This window comes from Patagioenas fasciata, chromosome 14 (genome assembly GCF_037038585.1).
Source record: "Patagioenas fasciata isolate bPatFas1 chromosome 14, bPatFas1.hap1, whole genome shotgun sequence".
Lineage (NCBI taxonomy): Eukaryota > Metazoa > Chordata > Aves > Columbiformes > Columbidae > Patagioenas > Patagioenas fasciata.
In genome coordinates this window covers 17832366-17857128 of record NC_092533.1, presented here as the reverse complement: position 1 = coordinate 17857128, position 24763 = coordinate 17832366, and the positions used below count along the sequence as shown (strand labels likewise).

Sequence of the window (24763 nt, the reverse complement as noted above, 5' to 3'; positions counted from 1 at the left end):
ACGATCGTATACGTAGGGAAGAGCTTTTTAGCACTCTGTCAGGTATTCCGATTTGCTTTCCTTACCTGGGACGAATACCAAGAAAGAAATAACTGTTTGGGTAACTGATAGAGGATTAGAAACAGTATGAAGTAGAAGTGATTTGAATCCTTTAACGCAATGCCTGCAAAGGGTTTCCACATTCTGTGTTTCTTCCTTTTGCTTATGTAAGTCTCTGACTTTTCTCCCATTGTTGAGTTTTATTTTAGGAAGAAGAAAAATTACACTGAGAACTATATCATAGTGGAGGTAATGTGTAGAGTTCAATGCTGAGACAGCAGAATAATCTTCCTATTTTTTTTTCTGATTCACAAAGTTCCTTCTCCACACTAGTGGGGCTGACAATGATAAAGGGTCAAGATGTTGCGTGTTTCACAGAGTCATAGAATGGTTGGAGTGTGAAGAGAACTTTAAAGATCATCTAGTCCAACCCTTCTACCATGGCAGGGACATCCATCAAAGGAATGGCTTGCTCAAAGCCCCATCCAACCTGACCTTGAACCCTTTCAATTATGATGCATCCATAACTTCTCTGTGTAACTTGTTCATGTGTCTTGCAAACCTTACTGTAAAACAGTTCATCATGTTCAATTGAAACCTCTGCTCTTTTGGTTTAAAACTGTTGCCACTTTTGCTGCCAAACAGGCCCTGCTAAAAACCCTTTATCTTTCTTATGAGGCCCCTTTATATATCAAAAGGACACCATAAGGCCTCCACAGACACTTTCCTTCTCCAGGCTGACCCACCTCAACTCTTTCAGCCTTTAATGATTTTTCTGACCCTGCTCTGGACCCAGATGGGTTTTGTTCTGTATGCCCTAGGGATGGATGCAGTACTTCAGGTGAACATTGCCAGCTCATGTCCCATTTGTCTCCCACAAGTACCCCCAAGTCCTTCTCTGCAATGCTGTTCCAATCCCCCAGTCTGTATTGGAATCGAGGATTGTCCCATCCCAGGTGTAGGACCTTGCACTTGGCTGTGTTGAACTTCATAAGGTTCAAAGGAACTCACTTCTCAAGTCTGTCAAGGTCCCTCTGGATGACATCACTTCCTTTGAACAAATCAACACAGCTTGGTGAAGTCTGCAAATATGCTGAGGGTGCACTCAGGCCCATTCTCTGTGTCACTGATCAAGATACTTACTACACAGTACTTGTCCCAGCATGGACCCTTGAGGAACAGCACATTATTACTGGTTTTCGTTTGGATATGAGTCATGGACTGCAATTCTTTGCATGTGGCCATCCAGCCAGTTCCTTCTCCATCTAACAGTCCCATAGCTCTCCAGGTTAGCAATCAGCATGTTTTGGAGTACCTCAAGGGGGTCACCCTGCATAGGTTCTGTCACTGACTCATAGTTTGTTCATGGAAACCTTGCCTGTGCTGGGTTGCCACTCAGTGCTTTAAGGACTACAGGACAGATGGTTTTGCTTTCTTTCACTAGAGACAAGTGTGTTTCTGGAAGCACACGTATGTCTATAAAAGCCTTTCTCTCTACAGCTGTAAACACCAAAGGTGTGTACAGGAACCCCATTCCCCATTTGATCAGACACCTTGTGGTCAACATGTAGCTCACGCAACAAGCAAGGGAAAAATAGATATAAACATACTGAAATGAACAGATCAGGTGAAATAACATTCTTAGACGTATTGATCTGAAGGAATTCAAATTGCATGGTACCACAACTGTGCACCTAAGGGAGTAACTACAATGAACAGGGAAGTGACCATCTCTTTTTCTATGCCTCACTTCTGCCAACAGAGCTCCCCCAAATAATTTCACCAACCCTTCACAATTTACAGCTTTGCTTCTGAACCCATAACTGGCAAAAACATATAATGGAGGGGTAATGAACTACCATCACACCAAGAAGAGAGATTTAGTACATTTGTCTGCTCACCACCATTCTGAGGAGAAGTAGAAGGATTCTAAAGCACATGAATGATAAATGGCCAAAGTAAAAGAAGAGCAGTTATCCAACAGAGACTGGGTCAGCAAACCAATGGCTTAGGGACAATCACCTCTCTTTTATCACATGCACTGTTCTGCAGAGATGTGACTTCTACTTGAGGTTATGCTTTCATCCACTCTTCCTACCAAAAAACAGAACAAAAAGGTACCCTCACATCTCCTTCTTTCCACACTTACTGTACCATGAGCAAGTGGCACTAAACCACAATGGATTGATAAATGAGAACACACTGCAACTTACAAGTAAACCTACATACATAGGAGGGAAGGAAAAAGAGCAAAATCAGAGAAGCAACTCAAGAAAGCATTGACAGGAAAGTGTTGTCAGAGAAACTCTCTGTGAGGACATTTCAGTCTTCACTGCAGACATGGAAATTCACCCCTGAGAGCAGCCAGAAGTTGTTAATCTCTAAAGCTACAAGTGCAACCCTGAAGACTCGCTCTGGCCTACATAGTACAAAAAACTCATCATCTCTCAGTAATTTTTAATACCATGTGGCCTCCTCATCTGCCACAAATATGAAGCTGTAAGTTTAAATGTCCAGAAATGGGGAAAATTAACCACAACCTTCCAGGAAACAAAAGCCTGAAAAAATGTATTTACAAATACGAAGAAACTCTACATTGAAAAGGTTTCACACAGGAATCATTAGCTGTTTGACACATGCATCATAACTCTAGGTACATACTTCTGCTCAAATAGTTTATTATTGGAGGATTACCATTGCCTTTCAGGACAGGAAATCCAGCAACACAGCATCAATGGCACAGGCATGAAATCAAACCATTGCTCAGCCAAAACCACATTGACTCATCAATTTTCCTGGTTGGAATCCAGCGTCTCACCCTCCTTGCTCTGCATTCACAGCTTTTGGTTGCACTGTGGACAATATCCAACTTTTGCCTCTGTGTCAGCCACAGGTGAATGAACACATAATTCAGCGACACTTTGGGAGAAAAGTGGACTATCAAAGTCTTTGTCTTGGCAGCTGAACACCCTCAAGTTATGGGTGGAAATTGCTCCCCCAACCTGATAATTTTAACAGCTCTCTTCTTTAAAGACTATGAGCAAACTGAGGCCCAGTTTTGGAACATGAGAAGAAACATGAAAGGAATTGGAGAACTAGAGAAGTGAAGGACTTGTAGCTTAATATTTCAGATTATGTCAACTGTAGTAGCTACACAAGAAGTGTTTCTAGTTGGCAATAGAAATATTCATCAGCTCTTAGTAATGGTTTTACGGTATCTGACCTGCTCATCTTTCACAAATATGAAGCTGTAAATGTATGTACCTTTTAATAGGCATGATTCTCAAACTCAGTCTCCCAAGTAACTACAGCAGATTATGCTTTACCTTTTTCTTCATTTTCTTAGAAACTACAATTCTGTCTTAGGCAATGGAAGGAAGCATTGCTGCAAAACAAAACTCACACTTTCAAATGCAAAAGCACTGTTCAGAAATCGGAAAAATGAACCACAACCTTCCAGGAAACAAAGTCCTGAAGAAAGTGTAGCTACAAATATGAAGAAACTCTACATTGCAAAACTACAGGGAGAGAGAGATGGATAAATCAGATTTCACACAGGAACCACAAGCTGTTCTATCCATGTGCCATAATTCTAGGTACAGACACTCAAATATTTTATTATCAGAGGATTACCATTGCCTTTCAAGACAGGGAATCTAGAAACACAGCATGGAAGACACAGGCATTGGCAACAGGCATGAAACCAAACCATTGTCCAGCCAAGACCTTATTGGTCCACCTATTTTCCTGGTTGGAACTCAGCCTGTCAGCCTCCTTACTCTGCATTCACAGACTTTGGTTACACAGTGGACAATATCTGACTTTTGCCTATATGTTGGCAAAAGGTGAAACTGCATTTCATTCAGCGACATTTTGGGAAAACAGTGGACTATCAAAGTCTTTGTCTTGGCAGCTGAACATCTTCAAGGTATGGGTGGAAACTGCTGCCCCAGCCTGATAATTTCAACAGATCTTTCTTTTTAAGGACTATCAGCTAAAATGTGGCACAGTTTTGGGACATGAGGAGAAATAAGGAAGAATCAGAAACCTAGAGAAGTAAAGGAATCATAGGTTAACATTCAGGTTATTTCAATTGTAGTAGGCACACGAGAAGGCTTTCTAGTTGGTAAAAATTACATGGGAGGATCACACAGGAGTTTACACCAAAGACCATAGCCACAGTTCTCCGAGTCATTTATTTGGACAATAACAAAAGGAAAATGAACTGAAGCACAACTACAGGCCCCATTTAACAATTAGGAGAAAATGAACATTTATAACTGTTTAGATATTTTAAACTACACTATGGTGAACTCTTCCACCAGTCCTGTCTCTCTGCGGAGTCAAGATATCGCTTTATTATAAGACTGCACAATGTCGAGTGCTAAATGATAAAACCACCATGCTATCACACCTTCTTCTCAGTACTTATGCAATTTATACTTTTGATTTTGGTTAGACCTCCCCACATTTACACCCTCTTTCCAGGATTGCATGGTAATATACAAGTGGTGAGACAGACATTTTCTTGTATTTCACATGCACATGGGTTAGGGTCTTTACTTGGGCACAGGTCTTCTCATGTGTGGATGTCATTTTTAGTATGATAATGAGCTTATAATGAGCAAAGTTCATCTAAAGAACACACTATCTGACAGTCTTAAGACATATGTTAAACAAACTTAACTAATTATGCATGTTCCAAGATGTTCAAACCACAAGGAGAGGAACTCACTCAAATCACTCTGTTTAAGGAGCAGACTGACTCAGTACTGGTTCACTACTTGTATATTCTTGTTAGTAATTACTGACTAGATATACTTGTTTAATTGGTAATGACTACAGTGTATTTTCAAGCGTGAGCACATCCAGCTCCATTTGAAATAAGTCAAACTTAAAAGACAAGGAATCAGCAAAAAACATCTGACATTTTCTCCAATACCCCTTCACACACAGACACTCAGAGACTTCCTCAAATAGTCACAACTTTTACAATTCCCTTTCATCTTCATAACAGGCAGACATTGACAAGGGACCACTTGTTGCCCAGACCATTCCTCCATCTCCTGCAAAAACATGGCAACATGAACCAACACAGTGACATTTTGTTTCTTATTCACGTTATCATGGAGAAACAGGAAGGCTGAGAAAAGTAGAAATGATGGGCAGCTCAGTTCTATGTGGGGGCCTTAATGTTCCATTTCAAGACATTCTCATTCTTCTCAAGCACATGTGCTGTCAGGAACACATCTGACCATGCTACTTAGGCAAACTTTCATTTGCTAATAACACAACACATCAATTTGGAAAAGTTAATAGTGTCAGGAAAAATGGTATGACATGTCTCAGGTGACAAAATGAGAAATGACCTGGCATGTAATTAAAAAAACCCTGCTCAAATGAAACTCAAGCCAACAGAGCCCCGCTTCTCCTGTCACCTACACAAGCTGTAAGAGTGAGCAACAATCCTTTGTTGAACTCCCTAGAGCAAGAGCCACCAGCACACAGTGCATTACTGAACAAAGCTTTGCATTCCCTGTAACCGAATGTCCCTACACAGTATGCAGAACACAGTGGGGAAAGGGCAGAGAAGTGGCAGAGAGAAGGTGAGCATGAGAACTGCACTTGCACTCAGACAATTAGACATGACTTTCCCCTTCAGATTGGGCACCCTGAGGTCTAGTTGGCAAAAAGCACATGGTAGGATCACACAGGAGTTTGCACTAAAGACCATAGCCACAGTTCTTCAAGACATTTCTTTGGACAATAAGAAAAGGAAAATGCAGAGGAGCACAACTATGGGCCCTGTTGAACAACTAGGAGAAATGAAACACTTACACCTCCCTTTTAGACATTACAAACTATAGCACAGTGAGCTCTTCCACCTGCCCTGTCTGTGCAGACCAAATTCTTCAGTGTGCTCCAGTACCACAAAACAAGGAAGATAACTTTGCAGACAAATATCATTGAAATGTTGTACATACAACTTTTCCTGATTGAGACCATGTACCACAACATGGTCAAGTGCATTAAGTCTTCTCTGCTCATCACACTCATTTCAAGAAACATAAAATGCTGTAAAGGCCATATGCAACATGTAGCTCAGTTAAAGGCTCAGTCATCGGTATCATCTCAAAACACCATCGTGCACATGGGAAATTTGGAAGAGATGTGACTCTGCAACTGTTATTGAAATGTTTGCCTCTATGTCCAATGATTACCATTCACAGGAAAAGCTGTACTAGACATGACAGTACATAAAATCAGTACTTTCCACACATATCCTTCACATTACAAGCCCCAAACTCAGAAATTCCAGACAGAAACACCCTCCCATTTCCTACAATCACACAATTTTTAATGTCGACAAAAACCATCAGCAGTTTCTTCATTGGAGTAGACGCATTAATAACAGCTGAAGGATGATCAAGGCTGGGAAAAGCTGAACAGAACGAGGACAAAAATGGACATCTCAGTCTCATAAATACATATATGTGGAAAAACTATGTTTCACACAGAAATTACTAGAAATAGTAACCCAGAGTCATATTTGCACTTCTGTGGCTATTACCTGCAGACAAATTTGTCAGAAGATTGTCATCTTTCAGAATGTGGGCAAAGAGGTGGCAGAGGCCTTGGCACTAGGCATGACATTAAAGCACTGCCCAGACAGATGAAGCACACAACCCTCTCTTCTTCTGCTTCCAGACCAGTCTCTTGCTGATCCTGTACTGACTTCTCACCATGTGTATGTGACAAGCAAGATAATTTCTTCCAGTTATTTTTTTCAGGTGAATGATCAGATATACAGAGGCCAACCTTTACCTCCTCACAAGAAGCAAGACAAGCCTTTAAATACTATTCACAGGGAACATCATGCAATTAAAGAGCACAGTGATAAAGCCACAAGAAGCCAGTGATATTGAAAAAGATTACACCTTCAGGCACAGTTTTGGATCGTCAGACATAAACCCCAGGATTCGACAAAACACATGACAGGTCTCCAGCAGTACCTCGTCACACACACTTCACACTTCACAGCTCGAATAATTGTCAATGAGCATCAGATGAACTTCACCCAAAGACAAGTTCTACAGACAACTTCTTACTATGGATAATATTTGACTTCTCAGCATGCATATGTGACAAGCAAGGGCATTTCCTCCAGTAACATTTTAAGGAAACATGTCTATGGAAGTCCTCCTCTTTACATCTGTAAACATGAAAGACATATACAGGACAGTCAGGAAAATTTAACAGATGATGGGATCTTCCACACAGCAAGACCAAGGTTCACATTCAGATCATTACAACGAGCAAGGCAACAATGTAATGCCTGCAGAAAGGAAGGGATCAGAATATACGCTTCCAGATTATGGCTTTTAGAGAAGATACATAACGCAGGTATTTCGTAGGGAATGCATAATCATTCAGCTCTAGCATTTATAATTAAAACATAGTTAAACTATTAACACACATATTTTTAATTACTACATACTTAAGCTGTTAGTTACTTACACCACAACAACCTGCAAACACACATGAGGAATTTCCCACGGCTCCCAATACAGCTGAAGTGACATGTCTTAGGCCAAACTGACTTGGGAAGAAGAAACTCATGTTGCAACATACTGCAGAAGGGCATTGAAAAGGGAAAGCAACAAGCTGTATCTGTTGTGACCTTTAGGAGACCCCCACGAACAGCTCTCATGAGCTGTCTCCATACCTTCACAACTTGCACTATATTGTTTGGTCCATATAATTAGCAGGCACATGTAATGAAAGAGGCCATTGCCCAGATAATTTCTATATAAAGTGAAGCAGGCTCAGATCATGAACTTCACATATGTGTGTTTCACATCTCTCTGACGACATGAAGATACATTGTCTCCATACTACACTTCAGAGAAGAAATATCAAGGTTCTAAAAAGAAAAGGAGTAGCTACCCTGCAGGAAAAGATCGAGTCAGTCATCAGCGTGTAACGATAGCGACAACGTAATAAAAACATAAATCCCTGCACTAACGAACCTCAAGCCAACAGCAGCCCCACTCCTCCTGCCTCCCACACCAGCTGCAACCCTAAACAACAATGAAAGCTTCACGTCCGCAGACCAACAGTCACCAGCACACAGCGCACTGCCAAACGAAACTTTGCCTTCCCTGTAACCAAACCTCCCTAGGCGGGACGCAGAAGAACGCGGCGGGGAAAGGGCAGAGAAGCAGCAGAGAGAAGCTTCGTGGAGAAAGGGCGGTCATTGGAACTCACCGGGGGAGCAGCGGGGTCCTCCCCGAGCAGCGGCGCAGGCTCGTCGGGCGGCGGGCGGGCCGGGAGGGTGTCGCAGCAGCTGGCGCCCGAGAAGCGAAGCTGACTCTTGCGCGAGTCGGCAGTGAGCGACACCTCGTGCGAGTAGGAGTGCAGGAAGGCGCGGACGCCGTCGATGCCCACGAAGTGCGAGGCCGGCACGCCGCGCAAGGCGCCGCTGCCCGCCGCCAGCAGCTGCGAGCGGCGCCAGCGCCGCAAGTGCAGCACCAGCAGCAGCAGCAGGAAGGCAAGGAAGAGGCAGGACACGGCCGCCACGGCCAGCACCAGCCAGCGCGTCAGGCTGCCGGCCGGCTCGCCCGGCGCCGCCGCCGATGCCACGCTGCCCAGCTCCGCCAGCAGCTCGGCCACGCTCTCGGCCAGCACCACCGTCAGCGTGGCCGTGGCCGACAGCGCCGGCCGCCCGTGGTCCTTCACCACCACCACCAGGCTCTGCCGCGCCGCGTCGCGGGCCAGCGGGAAGCGCGCCGTGCGCACCTCGCCGCTGTGCAGCCCCACGCGGAACAACGCCGGCTCCGTCGCCTTGGCCAGCTCGTACGACAGCCACGCGTTCTGCCCCGCGTCCGCGTCCACCGCCACCACCTTGGCCACCAGCGCCCCGGGCTCCGCCGAGCGCGGCGCCAGCTCCACGCCCGCCCAGCCCGCGCCCGCCGCAAGCGGCGCCGCCGGCGGGTACAGCACCTGCGGCGCGTTGTCGTTCTCGTCCACGATCACCAGTCTCACCGACACGTTGCTGCTCAGCGCCGGCGCGCCGCCGTCCTCCGCCCGCACCCACAGCTCCACCTCGCGCACCTCCTCGTAGTCGAACGAACGCAGCGCGTACAGCGCGCCCGTCTCCGCCTCCACCGACACGTACGACGACAGCGGCGCGCCCCGCACACGCCCCTCCCCCAGCCGGTACCGCACGCGCGCGTTCTGCCCCCAGTCCGCGTCCCACGCCCGCACCCTCAGCACCAGCGCGCCCGCCGCGTTGTTCTCGGGCAGACGAGCACTGTAGCGCGCCTCCGCGAACACCGGCGCGTTGTCGTTCACGTCCAGCACCTGCAGCCACAGCACCGCGCTACTCCACAGAGCCGGCGACCCGCCGTCCGCCGCCCGCACCGTCACGTTGTACTCCGACACCTCCTCCCGGTCCAGCTCCTTAGCCGTCACCACGCGGTAGTAATTATCAAACGACTTCTCCAGACGGAAGGGGAGGTTGTCGCCGATGCTGCAGCGCACCTCGCCGTTCGCCCCGGAGTCCCGGTCCTTCATTTGCAGGAGGGCTACTACCGTCCCCGGCGGAGCGTCTTCAGAGATCGTACTCTGTACCGACTGTATCGATATCTGAGGCTCGTTGTCGTTGACGTCTGTTACGGTGATCGCGACTTTAGCCGTATTGGAATGGTCTCCTCCGTCTCGTGCCTGCACCTCCAGTTCATGTGAGGATAATTCTTCGAAGTCTATGTCATCCTTAAGGGATATTTCTCCTGTCTCAGAGTTCAGGTGGAAAATTTCGGATGCCCGACCTGAAATTTTATGGAAAGTGTACTTCACATGCCCGTTAAGTCCCTCGTCGGCATCGGTGGCCGTGACGGTGACGAGGGTGGAGCCCACGGGCACGTTCTCTGGCACACGCACCGTGTACTCTGCCTGGCTGAACACGGGTGCGTTGTCGTTGGCGTCCAGCACCGACACGCGAATCCGCGCCGCGCCCGTCCGCCCCGGCTCGCCGCCGTCGCTCGCCCTCAGCACCAGCTCGTGAAACGCCACCTCTTCCCTGTCCAGCGCCTTCGCCAGCACCAGCTCGGGACGCTGATCCCCGCCGGGACCCGTCTGCACGGCCAGCGAGAAGTGCTCGTCGCCGCTTAGCTCGTAGCTCTGCACAGAATTCGGTCCCGAATCCGGGTCGTGAGCCTCGGCGAGGGGAAACCGCCTCCCCGGGGCTGTCGTCTCGCTTATTCTCAGTTCTGTTTCTGCCTCTCGGAAGCTGGGGGAGTTGTCGTTAATGTCCGTGACCTCCACTTCGATTCCGTAAACCTGCATTTCACCCTCCACTATCACCCCACATCGCAGCATGCACTTCTCCAGCACTCGGCACAGCTGCTCTCTGTCTATCCTCTCTGCCGTCACCAAATGTCCCGTCTTTCCGTGCAGGGCGAAATACTGCGTCCTACTTTCGGAGATAATGCGGACGCCGTGGTCGATGAGCGCCGGCAGCTGCAGCCCCAGGTCTTTGGCCACGTCGCCCACGAACGAGCCCTTCGGCATCTCCTCGGGGATCGAGTAGCGCAGCTGCCCCCACGCCGTCTCCCACGCCGCCACCAGCACGCCACACAGCAGGGCTCGCTCCCACCGGCTCCAGCACCTCTCTGCCGCCCACATTTCTGCAGCCTCTTCGCCGGCACCGTACCAACAACGGCTCTGGCTCCAGTCTCTTTTCGCCGCTCCCGGCCGCTGCCGCCGGCCCCTCCGCCTCGCTGCAGCACGGCTCCAAACCGCGGAGTCGCTCGCAGACCGCCCGGACACCGAGCCAGTCAGCGAGCGAGCCGGGCCGGAGCGGGCGGGGCTGCCTGCAGCGCTCCGGCCTTCCTCTCGCTCCTCCTCGGTCAACAGCGACGCCTGCAGCCTCCTCGCGGCACTGCAGCCACCGAGCACTGGCCAGCGCTGCCCGCCCGACCTGTCCCACCCACAGCTCGCGGCCACGGGACAGTGGCCACGGAGACATCGCTTCCCTCCAGCGGCGAGTGATCTCCTGAGCCGGCTTTTCTCCAGAGGAGCTTTTCTTTTACCTCTGTCTACAACCGGAAGAAAGGCAGAAGCCTCCTTTTGATTTGCTATTTCTAGCACAGGGGAATTTTTTTTATTTTAAAACGCAGTGTTCTGTAACACAGAATCTTTCTCAGTGTGATTTGTATACTGTTATGAGGCCTTCCCACTAGTCTGAGAGCACAATCTCCTGCATTGATGTCACAGCTTTTTGTAGCAGTCATCTTTGAATGATTTTTCTCTCACCCTTTCTGCAAACTAATACAACCTCCTATTGGAATGCCTCAACCAGATTTTTCAAATCCTGACCAACACGAGGCAGTACAAGGCAGTGATGAATATCCTACTTCAAAATGAGACACTTCACTCTTGACATTGTCACTTTTCAGCTTTAAGTCAAAGACTGCTCTGAATAGGCCTTAATTTCAGTACCTATCCCAACAGGTTTCTTTATAATCTTACACTACAGGCTGTGTTTACAGTTACAAAGAGAACAGAAAAATCTACAAACAAAACTAGCATAAATCGAAAGTTTCTTGTTAAAGTAAAACCCTTTGAGGGAAAGGAAGTACAAGAACATCTGTAGGAAAAGACAGATCAGGAACAGAAAAAGAAAAGAGAGAACAAAAAATAAGAACATACTGTACAGACAACTCTGAGAAATCATGTCTGTAAAAAAGTCATTCAGACTGACCTAGTGTTACCATTCCTGGAACTGCCTTACCTCAAAAGATGTGAGGGTACATGGCAGAAGCAAAGAAATAATCTGTAACATCTCCATTCAAGAAGTCACACGTACATTCTCTCGGGAGCCCAACACCAAATCAGCATTAAACAAAGTGGGTTTTGTTAGCTGTCAACCAGGTCCAAGTACATAACTTTGGGAAAAAGTGATCAGGAAGGAAAAAAATTTCCAGTACCAAGTGTCAAGCCCGTTTTCGTGACCTCACTGTGTAGAATTAGTGAAGGATTAGTGGATCTCATTGTAGAGTCAGGATCCACCATTCACTGTTACTGACATTTCAGACAACATAAGCTCTCAGCTGAACATGAACCTGCAACTGCTGATGGAAGTACCAACACCCACTTCGTACTCTGAATGGAATGGGGTAATACTCTTCCTACTTTCATTCCTTCATAGACACATAAATCAGCACTTCCGATCCATATAACGCAGGAACACCCAGGAGAAACAGGAAGGAGGTACAGGAATCACAGAATGTTAGGGACTGGAAATGACCTCAAAAGCTCATCCAGTCCAATCCCCCTGCCAGAGTCAGAACACTTAGATGAGGCTAAACAGGGATGTGTCCAGGCGGGTTTTAAATGTCTCCAGAGTAGGAGATTCCACAGCACCCCTGGGCAGCCTCATCCAGTGTTGTGTTATCCCTACTGAGAAGAAGTTTCTTCTCAAATTTAAGTGGAACCTCTTCTGTTCCAGTTTGAACCCATTACCCCTTGTCCTACTGTTGGTTGTCAGCAAGAAGAGCCTGGCTCCGTTCTTGTGACACTCACCCTTTATATATTTGTCAACATTAATAAGGTCACCCCTCAGTCTCCTCTTCTCCAAGCTCAAGAGCCCCAGCTCCCTCAGCCTTTCCTCAAAAGGCAAATGCTCCACTCCCGTAATCATCTTTGTTGCCCTGCGGTGGACTCTCTCCAGCAGTTCCCTGTCCTTCTGGAACTGAGAGGCCCAGAACTGGACACAATATTCCATGTGTAGTCTCACCAGGGCAGAGTAGAGGGGAAGGAGAACCTCTCCTGACCTACTGACCACACCCCTTCTAATCCACTCCAGATACCATTGGCCTTCCTGGCCACAAGGGCACAGTGCTGGCCCATGGTCATCCTGCTGTCCACCAGGACTTCCAGGTCCCTTTCCCCTACACTGCTCTCTAGTAGGTCATTCCCCAATTTATACTGGAACCTGGGGTTGTTCCTACCCAGATGCAAGACTCTACACTTGCCCTTATTTAATTTAATTTCATCAAATTTTTTCCCACCCAACTCTCCAGCCTGTCCAGGTCTCTGGATGGCAGCACAGCCTTCTGTTGTGTCAGCCACTCCTCCCAGCTTGGTGTCATCAGCAAACTTGCTGATAGTGCACTCTATTCCCTCATCCAAGTCATTGATGAATATATTGAATAATACTGGCCCCAGTACTCACCCCTGAGGCACTCCACTAGAAACAGGCCTTATGGAAGGATCTTGGTCTACCAATACTAATGCATACTATTTTATACAGCACAAGTTGTGGACACAAAAATTCTCAGCTGAATCTGAATGCATGAGAAAACAAGGATGCCACCAACAACTGCCTGCTCTGAGTGGGAAAACAAGCAAACAAACAAACAACAACAACAACCACTGGCCTTTTTCTTTTGTCTTGTGGACAACCAACATCAGCAGAGCTCATTACGCTTTCACCACAAATCTACAATTTCGTCCAGCAAATAACCATGGTAGTAAATACATAAATTTCAATAATTGATTCACAAGGCATTTGCTCACTGTTCCCGTGCAACTGATTTCAGAGCAGAGCAAAGTAGTCATCCTTGATTGATTTTATCCTCAGCCTTTTTGCAGACCAAAAGTGCACCATGGAGTAAGGCAACTACTCGTGAAGTCAGAACGGTCAGTCCTTGGATCCTGCAGTACAAGAATTCCCAAACACTTACCACTACCACAAAGCAGCAATGAAGATCCTACCTGAAAAGGAGGGTCTACCCTTCTCTCTTGATTTTGTTACTTCTCACCTCAATATCGAGGCTGCTCTGATTCATACTTCATTTATCCCTTTTCTCTGACCACCATTTTGGATTTTTTTATAATAAACTTACACTACAGACTGTGCTTACACATAGGACTCAGTACTCCCTTCTAAGGTAACTCAGCAGCAGGCAGTGGTATATATCCACTCTCAGTTAGGGAGATCATTACCAACATAAAAAAAGGAGTGAAAAATTTAGACCTTGTTGCATATGAGAGCTCCTGAGTATGGGGGATTGCTCAGGAAACGTCACCAAACTGTTGAAACATCTAAAGATGGAAATAATACTGGAAAAAAAATTAACAGACAGATTTTCCCTTTTTATTATAAAACATAAATTTAGGGTTGGGATAGTTTATACACGATTGCTTGGAAAAATCATGTCTGTGTAATATTTATCCGTCCCAACAAGGCAGCCATTTCCACAGCAACCTTCTTCCAAAAAGATGAGAGAGCACACGAAGGAAGACGAGAATATTCAATAAGGAGGAAATACTTGTAATTTCGTAATTCATGGAGCTACACGCATATTTCCCTTAGGAAGACACGGGTCTTGCATCAAGTTATCAAGCAAGTTCAAGTATATCAGTTTGGGAAAAAACTGTTGAGGAAGAAAACGTGTAACACGAGGGAGAAGTCCATCACGTATCTCATCATGTGACATCATTAATTTATCACTTTACGAACTCATATGAGAATTGTAGTCAACACCTCTTAACTGAACCTGCATCTGCGACAACTTAAGAAACAGCAAATGACACCATTACATGCAAACTACGACTACTATACCACGATCAGTCATTTTTACAAGGGAGATGCGGACCAGTACTCACTATTCTCACCACTCCCCAAAAAGCGAGTTAACAGAGAAGAAGGTTCAGAGAAGGTTAAGAGCAAGGCGAGAGGGCGCGGGATTACAGACCTGCGGTGCGCCGTGGTCGGCGGGCGGCTCTCCCGCGCCGGTGCTGCTGCCCGGGCTCCTCTTCCCGTTGGGCTCCCCGCCCAGAAGCTCCTCCGCGGGCAGGCTGGGCAGCGGCGGCGGCAGCCAAGCGGCTTCGGCCACGGCGCGGCCCGGCGCCACGCACAGGTTGTAGGAGTAGGGCAAGGTGCCCTCGCAGAAGTCGGTCGGGAAGGCGGCGCCGGCCACGGACAAGCGCTGCGCGCCCAGGCAGCGCAGGACGGCGGGCGGCCCGGCCCGGCGCAGCCGCGCCAGCACGGCCAGCGCCACGCTCAGCAGGAACAGGGCGGACAGCAGCGCCAGCGCCAGCACCAGGTAGAACTGCAGCTCCGCCGGCGAGTCGGCGCCCGCCGCCCGCTCGCTCAGCTCCGGCAGCGCCTCCTGCAAGCTCTCGGCCAGCACCACGTGCAGCGTGGCCGTGGCCGACAGCGCCGGCTGCCCGTGGTCCTTCACCACGGCCACCAGCCGCTGCTTGGCCGCGTCCCTCTCCGATACGGCCCGCGCCGTGCGCACCTCGCCGCTGTGCAGCCCCACGCGGAACAGCGCCGGCTCCGGCGCCTGCACCAGCTCGTACGACAGCCACGCGTTGCGCCCCGCGTCCGCGTCCACCGCCACCACCTTGGCCACCAGGTAACCGGCTTCGGCCGAACGCGGCACCACCTCGAACGGTTCCAACGCCGGCGCCGACCCCGGCACTCTCTCACCCTCGCCCGTCGCCGGCCAGAGCACCCGCGGCGCATTGTCGTTGCGGTCCAGCACGAAGACGCGCACCGTCGCCGTCGAGCTCCGCGCCGGCTCCCCGCCGTCCTGCGCCCGCACGACCACGGCGAACTCGCGGCACTGCTCGTAGTCGAAGGAGCGCTGCGCGTACAGCGCGCCGCTCCGCGCCTCCACCGACACGTACGCCGCCGAGTCCGCGCTGCCGCCCGCCAGCCAGTAGCTCACGCGACCGTTGGCGCCCGCATCCACGTCCCGCGCGAGTACGCGCAGTATCGGCGCGCCCACCGCGTTGTTCTCCGCCACGTAGGCGCTGTAGGCGGCCTCCTCGAACACCGGTGCGTTGTCATTCACGTCCGACACCTCCAGCACCAGAGCCGTGCTGCTCGAAAGCGACGACCGGCCCCGGTCTCTGGCCACCACCGTCAATCGGTGCTTGGCCGCCTGCTCCCGGTCCAGCGTGCTCGCTGTCACCACCTTGTACGAGCCACCCGACGACGACACGAGCGACAGCGGCGCATCGCCAGACAGTTCGCAGGACACCTCTCCATTCTCCCCGGAGTCTCGGTCCCGCACTTTCAGAAGCGCCACCACCGTGCCGGCCGGTGCGTCCTCGGACACCGGGCTCGACACCGACAGCATCGTGATTTCGGGAGCGTTGTCGTTCTCGTCCGTGATGTTTATCTGCACCTTGCAGTGACCCGTGAGCCCGCCGCCGTCCCTCGCCTCCAGGCCGAAGCTGTATTTGCTCTTCTCCTCGAAATCGAGGGATCCCACCGTCGTGACCTCGCCGCTCTCGCTGTCGACATTGAACAACGCGCGGACGCCATCTGGGACGTTGCCGAAGGAGTAGGACACCCGCCCGTTGGAGCCCGCGTCCGCATCCGTGGCCCGCACCTGCAGCACCAGCGATCCCGTCGGCACATTCTCCCGCACTCGCGCCACGTAGACGCTTTTAGTGAACACGGGCGCGTTGTCGTTGGCGTCTGTCACGTTGATGCGAATCTGGACAGTCCCGGACCTCACGGGTTCACCTCCATCCACCGCCGTCAGCACCAGCTGGAAGGAGCTCTGTTTCTCCCTGTCCAGCGCTCTCTCCAACACTAATTCTGGCTGTTTGCTTCCATCTGGACTCTCTTTCACTGCCATAGTGAAGGCCGGGTTGTCAGTGAGGTGGTAAATAAGCAGCGAGTTGCTGCCCACGTCCGCGTCTCGGGCCATCTCCAGAGGAAAACGTGCCCCGGGCGGGATCCATTCACCGATCTCGAGGTCCAGCGCCGTCTTGCTGAAGGTCGGAGAGTTGTCGTTGACGTCCTGGATGGCCACCTCGACGTGGAAAACGTTGAGCGGGTTCTGCACCAGCGCCTCGAAGCTGACAGAGCAGGACGCCGCCTCACCGCACACCTCCTCCCGGTCCAGCCTCTCGCTCACGTACAGGTTCCCGTTCTCCCCGCTCACCGTGAAGTATTGCTTCTCCGCGCTGAGCCGCAGCTTCCGTGCCGGTAGGTCCCCCGGGCTCAGTCCCAGGTCCCGCGCCAGCGGCCCCACCAGCGAGCCTCTGCCCAGCTCCTCGGGGATGGTGTAGCGGAGCCGCTCCGCCGCCGCCCGCCAGCACAAGCCCAGCAGCAAAGCGGGCAGCAGCACTCGCCCGCCTGCTCGCCGCCGCCTCTGCCTCTGTCCGCCCGCCATTCTCGGCAGCGCTCGCCGCGCTCCTCTCTCCTGCCGCTGCCCTGTCTCCTTCCAGACCCTCTCCGCAAACAGCGCAGGGTCTTCCGGCGGGCAGCGAGCGATGTGGGCGCCGGCTCAGATGCCGCTGCTCCCCAGTCCGCGCCGCCTCTCGCCCATGCTGCCTGTGCCGCTGCCGGGCGAGCGAGCAGCCTGCGGGGGCAGGACGCTACGGTGGCTCCGGCTGCGGTTCCGGCTCCAGCGCCGCTCCGCCTCGGCCAACAGCGGCACCCGGAGGCGCCGCGACGCCACCGCAGCCGCCTGATGCCCGCGCTCCTGGGGACCCGGGCTCCTCAACGAGGTTCGGTGTCTACACTCGCCTTCGGAGTCTCATTTTCATTAGAATTAGGAAGCTCAAAAGCTTTCACTTGGGGCAACTCAAAGATCGGTTAGGACAGAGTGACGTTGTCGATCGCTTTTAGGCCATCTCCTTGAGTCGCAATGGTCAGCTGTAAATATTTGCAGCAGAGCAAGCAATAAAGGAACTCATCTGTGTTTAATGAAAATAAAGATGAAATCGTAAGAAGAAGAAATGATAGCCTAGCTAGGGAAGAGCATTTTATCACTCTGTGAGGTATTTTTAATTCCGCTTTCCTTACCTGGGATGAATACCAAGAGCAAACATTCATAATAGACTAATTAATATGCAGTCAGAAACAGAATGAAGCAAAGGGTTGCAAGGCCTGCAAAGGGTTTCCATCTTCTCTGTTTTGTTTGTTTGTTTGTTTTTCCATAAGTCAGAGACTTATATGGTGATTTCTATTTTAGGGACAAGAAGATCTCTTGTCTTTTATCACATGCACTGTTCTACAGAGATGTGACTTCTACTTAAGGTTATGCTTTCATACACTCCCTACCAAAAAACAGAACACAAAGATACCCTCAAATCTCCTGCTTTCCACACCTGCTGTACCACGAGCAAGAAGCACTAAACCACAATGGATTTATAAATGAGGATACACTGCTACTTAAAAATAAACCTACATAAATAGGAGAACATGAAAAAGACCAAAATCAGACAAGTAACTCAACAAAATCTTAAAAATAAAGTGTCCAAAGAAACTCACTGAAAGGATGTCTTGGTCTTCAGTGCAGACAAGGGAATTGATCCCTGAGAGCACCTGGACATTGTTAATCTCTAAAGCCGCAAGTGAAACCTTAAGTCTTGCTCTGGACTACATGGTAAGAAGTAGTTGTCACCTCTCAGTAATTTTTTAATACCATGTGCCCTCCTCCCCTTTGACAAATATGAAGCTGTAAGTTTAAATGTCTTATCATGGGCCTCTTTCTCAAGCTCAGTCTTCTGAGAAAGGGTAACAGAATCTCTTTTAGCTTCTGCTTCATTCTCCTTATACCTAAAATTCTGTTTTGGATGGTTGAAGGAAGTATTTGCTGCAAACAACACTACACTTTCATATGCAAAAGCACTGTGAAGAAATGGGAAAACTGAACCACAACCTCCCAGAAAACAGAGGCCCAAAAGAAAGTGTAACTACAAATATGAAGAAATTCTACACCACAAAGATTTCACACAACAATCATAAGCTGTCCTACCCATGAATCACAGTTCTATGTACACACTGAAGCTCAAATAGTTTATCATGAGAGGACTACCACTGCCTTTCAGAACAGTGAAACTAGGACCACAGCATGAATCATAGTATCATAGAGTCATTTCATTTGGAAGAGACCCTCAAGATCATCTAGTTCAACTGTAATCTAACTCTAGCCCTAAACCATGTGCCTAAGAACTTTGTCTATGCACCTTTTAAACACCTCAAGGGAGGGTAACTCCACCACTGCCCAGGGCAGCCTGTTCCAATGCCTGACAACCCTTTCTGGGAAGAATATTTTCCTAATATCCAATCTGAACCTTTCCTGGTGCAACCTGAGGCCATTTCCACTTGTCCTATCACTTGTTACTTCAGAGGAAAGTCCAGTGCACTCCATGCTACAACCTCTCTGATAGCTGAAGACAGCGATAAGAGCTCCCGTCAGCCTCTTTTTCTCCAGGCTAAACAGCTCCAGTTCTCTCAACCACCCCTCATAACACTTGTGCTCTGGGCCCCTCAATAGCTTTGTCACCTTCCTCTGAACTCCCTCTAGTACGTCAATATCTTTCTTATAAAGAGGGGCCCAAAACTGAACACGGTATTCTAGGTGCAGCCTCCCCAGTGCAGAGTACAGTGGCACAATCACTCCCCCAGTCCTGCTTGCCACACTGTTCCTGATACAAGCCAGGATGCTGTTGGCCTTTTAGGCCACCTGGTCACACTGCTGGCTCATATTCAGCTGCTGTCAATCAACATCCCCAATTCCTTTTTTGCCAGGCAGTTTTCCAGCCACTCTTCCTCAAGCCTGTATCATTTCAGGGGATTGTTGTGACCCAAATGCTGGACCTGGCACTTGGTCTCATTAAACCTCATATAACTGGCCTCAGCCAAATGATTCAGCTGGTCCAGATCCCTCTGTGGAACCTTTCTACCCTCCAGCAGATCAACACTTCCACCCACAGTGTTGTCTGCATACTTATTAAGTGTGCACTCAATGCCCTCATCCAGATAATTGATAAAGATACTAAACAGAACTACTGAGCCCTGGGGAGCACCACTCATGATCAGCCACCAAATGCATTTGACTCCATTCACCACAACTCTTTGGGCCTGGCCCTCCAACCGATTGTTTTAGCCATGAAAGAGTACTCCCATAGAGGCCATGAGCTGCAGCTTCTCCAGGAGAATGCTGTGAGATACAGCCTCAAAGGATTTACTGAAGTCTAGGTACACAACATCCACCATCTACTAAGCAGGTCACCTTGTCATAGAAAAAGATCAGGTTGGTAAAGCAGGATCTGCCTTTCATAAACCCATGCTGACTGGGCCTGATTGCTTGGTTGTCTTGTATGTGTCACCTGATAGCACTCTGGATGATCAGCTCCATAACCTTCCTTGGCACTGAGGTCAGACTGACAGGCCTGTAATTCCCTGGATCCTCCTTCTGGCCCTTCTTGTGGATTGGTGTCACATTTGCCAACTTCCAGTCAACACAGACCTCCGCAGTTAGACAGGATTGCTGGTAGATAATGGAAAGTGACTTCATCACCATCTCTGCTAGCTCCCTCAACACCCTTGGATGGATCCCATCTGGCCCCATAGACTTGTGGGTGCCTAACTAGTGTAGCAGATCATTAACCGTTTCCCCTCAGATTACTGGGGCTTCATTCTGCTCCCCATTCCTGTCTTTCTGGTTCAGGGGGCTGGGTACCTGAAGCACAACTGGTCTTACTATGAAAGACTAAGGCAAAGAAGGCATTTAGTACCTCAGATTTGCCCTCATCTTCTGTCACTGTGTTTCTCCCTGCATTCATCAAAGGACAGAGATTCTCCTTAGCTCTCCTTTTGTTGCTGACATGTTTACAGAAACATTTCTTGTTGTCTTTTGCAGCAATATCCAGGCTTAGATCTCATCGGGCTTTGGCCGTTCTAATTTTCCCCCTTCATAACTTCAGGGCATTCTTGAATTCCTCTTGAGTAGCCTCCCCCTCCATCCAAATGTTATAAATTCTCCTTGTATTCCTAAGTTTGAGCCACAGTTCTCTATTCAGCCAGGCTGGCCTTCTTCCCTGTCGGCTCACTTTTCACCACATGGGGACAGCTTGTTCCTGTGCCTCTAAGATTTCTGTCTTGAAGAGAGACCAGCTTTCCTGGACTCCTTTGTCCTTCAGGACTGCCTCCCAAGGGACTCCTAAACAAATCAAAGTCTGCCTTTCAGAAGTCCAAAGTAGTAGTTCTGTTGACCACCCTCCTTACTTGTCCAGTAATAGAAAACTCAATCATTTCATGATCACTATGCCAAATGCAACCTCCAACAAACATGTTACCCATGAGTCCTTCTCTTGGCAGCAGGTATGAAATCAAACCATTGCCCAGCCAAAACCATACTAGCCCACTTATTTTCCTGGTTGGGATACAGCCTCTCACCCTCCTTGTTCTGCGTTCACAGCATTTGGTTGTACCATGATTGTCCGAATTTTGTCTCTATGTCAGTCACAGGTGAACAAGCACTTCATTCAGCAACATTTTTGAGAAACAGTGGTGTAGGATGTCTCTGCCTTGACAGCTGAACACCTTCAAGATGTGGAAACTGCTCCTGCAGCTTGATAATTTTAACAGATCTCTATTTTAAGAACTATCAGCCAGAATGGGGCCCAGTTTCAGAACATGAGAAGAAACATAGAAGGAATAGGAAACCTAGAGAAGCAAAGGACTTATAGGTTAATATTTCAGATTATATCAATTGTAGTTGGTACACAAGAAGGGTTTCTAGTTGGTAAAAAGCAGATGGGAGGATCACACAAGAGTTTGCACCAAACACTATAGCCACAGTTCTCCAAACAATTTCTTTGGACAAAAAGAAAAGGAAAATGCACAGAAGCAGAATTATTTGGCCCATTTAACAAGCAGGAGAACATTAGCATTTACACCCCCCCTTTTAGACATTCCAAATTATAGCAGAGTGAGCTGTGGCACTCCCCCTGTCTCTTTGCAGACTGAATGCTTCAGTGTGCTCCACCATCACACAACAAGGAAGAAAGCTTTGCAGACCGACAACACTGACACAGATGTTGCACATGCAAGTCCTCCTTATGGAGAACAAGGATCACAACATGGATGCATGCATGGAAACTTCTCTGCTTACCACACTCATTTCAAGAAATAGAAAAATGTTCTCAGGACACTACAAACAGTTCCGTTCAAGTAGTTCAGTTAGAGGCTCAGTCATCAGTATCAGATCAAAACACCATCATGAACATGAATAGTTCGGAAGAGATGTGACTCTGCAACGAATACTGCAATGTTTGTCTCTATGCCCAAGGATTGCCATTCACAAGAAAAGTTGTACTGGACATGACAGTGCATAAAATTAGTTCCTTCCTTGCACCAACTTCAAATAATAAGACCAAACCCAGGAACTGCTGAAGAAAATACACTTACCCTACATTCACAGCGCTTATAATGCTAATGAAACATCACCAGTTACTCCATAGGAGCAAGAACCATTAATAATATTTGAAGGCTAGTCAAAGCTGGGGACAGTTTAATACAACCAGGATGAAAATGCACATCAGAGTCTTACAACCACATATATCTGGAAAAGGGACATTTCACACAGAAATTACTAGAAATAGTACCCCTGAGTCATGTTTGCACTCCCATGCCTATTACTTGCAGAACAACTTGTCATAAGGTTGTCATCCTCTTTCAGGAGGCAGGAAAGGGGCTGTAGTGTAAGTGGCAGAGGCCTTGGCACTGGGCAGGACATTAAAGTACCCTCAAAACTCTCCTCAAACACTACACAGCTCACATGGTTATAAATGGTGTTCATCATTTGCACATACACTCCACCTAATGGAAAGCTGCACAGAAATCTTCTCCTTACCATGGATGATATTTGACTTCTCAGCACGTGTATGTGACAAGCAAGGGTATTTTTTCCAGTAACATTTTAAAGAAGCAGGTATATTGAAGTCTTTTTCCTTACAGCTGTAAACATAAAAGACACACAGGGGACACTCAGGCAAATGTAGCAGATGGGATGTCAGAGAAAAAGGTCCATCTTCAGATCATTACAATGAGCAAGGCTAGAAGTTAGTATGAGCAGAAAGGAAGGGATCACAAAATACTCTTAAAGATTATGCCTCTCGGTGAAGTTACATAACCCAGGTATTTAGTAGGGAATGAATAATAGTTTGGTTCCACCAATTACAATTAGTACATTATCAACCTATACGTACATGACATTTACAATAAGTACATACTTAAGCTACAAATAAAGTACATCTGGACAACCTGTAAACACACAGGGCTCCCAATACACCTGGAGTAACATGTCTTAGGCCAAACTGAGTTGTGAAGAAGAAACTCAAATGTGAACTGAACAGTGAACGCAGCAAAACAGAACTCTTTTTCCCTTTAACAGCTCCCATGACTATTGTTTCCAACCCTTCCCAACTTTTCACATATGTATCATTTACATCTATGCAAAGATGAGTTGTCTCTTCACTACACTTCAGAGAAGAAACATCAATAGTCTAAAAGTAAACAAGGAGGGATCCTCCATGAGGAAACTGCGTCAGTGAACAACATGTAACACTGTAACCACGTGATAAAAACGGAATGCCCTGAACTAATGAAACTCAAATCAGCAGTAGCCCCACTTCTCCTGCCTCCCACACCAACTGTGACCCTGAGCAGGGATCCCATGTTCACCTCCTCAAAGAAAGAGCCACTAGCATGCAGTGCATTGCCAAACAAAATACAGGTGAAGTATACAGGCCAAATTGACTTGGGAAAAAGAAACTCATGTGACATAATACTACACAAGGCCGCTGAACACAGAAAGAAGTAAACTGTCTCACTTCAGTCCTGTCAAGAACAGCTGCAGGACTCCATCATTCAACCTTTTGCAACTAGAATAATATACTTTGACCATGATGATTTGCAAGCACTTGTCCGCAAACAGCCTGTTGTCCACATCCTTACTCTTCTGCATGTATCAGGATCATGCCATGGGTTTCACGTTCATATCTTTACATGTCTATGCAACAAAAAAGATACACTGTCTGCTCACTACACTTCTGAGAAGAAACATCAAGATACATCGGTCCTCCCATAGACTGGGTCAGTGAAAAATGTGTAACACGGTGACAACATAATAAAAAAACCCAAAGTCCTACTCTAACAAAACTCAAGACAGCAGCAATACCACTTCTGCCTCCCAAAAGAATGGAAATTCTGCCTTCCATTTGTTACAAGGTACAAAGGCCCACTTCTGATGATTATAACAAGCAAGACAAGAAGATAACACCTCCAGAAGGGAAGGGAACACAACAGACTCTTCTATATTATGGTACTTGGAGCAGATAGATAGTTCAGTTATTTAGCAGGTAGCGAATACACAGTTTGCTCTTCCCAAAGCTCCTATTAAGACATTTGTCATAAATCCAGAATTAAGCTGTTAGTTCAGAACAGATGGTGACATGCCAATGCATGGGAAAAACCCCCCAGGCCTCCCAATACAGCTGGAGTAAATCTCCTGTGTCTTTCAACAGCTGCTTAAGCACAGCTCACACAGGTCTCATCTCCAGTCCTTCACAACTTGCATGGTGTTCTTTGAGCCCATAACTTACAAGTACATGTAATCAAAAGGCGAGTCGCCCAGACTATTTCCCATCAACATACGCCACTATTGTATTGTTGTCCCAAAAGCAGCCAAATATAAACACAGTCTTCGCACCTGTGGGCATGATTTTTAGTATAAAAATAGGCTTGTAATGAACAAAGATCATATTTATATATTTAAAAACCTCAACTTATTATCCATGATACAGGATGTTCAAACAGTAAGGAAAGAAACTCCATCAAATAATTATCATCTTTGTTAAAGAAGAGCACTGAACCAGGAGTGCTTCACTACTTGCATAT

At 48.0% G+C, this 24763-nt stretch overlaps 1 protein-coding gene across 1 annotated transcript in view; it reads right to left on the bottom strand.

Moving 5' to 3' along the window:
- The window catches only part of LOC136107651 (uncharacterized), a 207289-nt gene that overhangs the window by 111216 nt on the left and 71310 nt on the right, over nucleotides 1-24763 (bottom strand). The gene's annotated exons all lie outside the window — the stretch shown is intronic.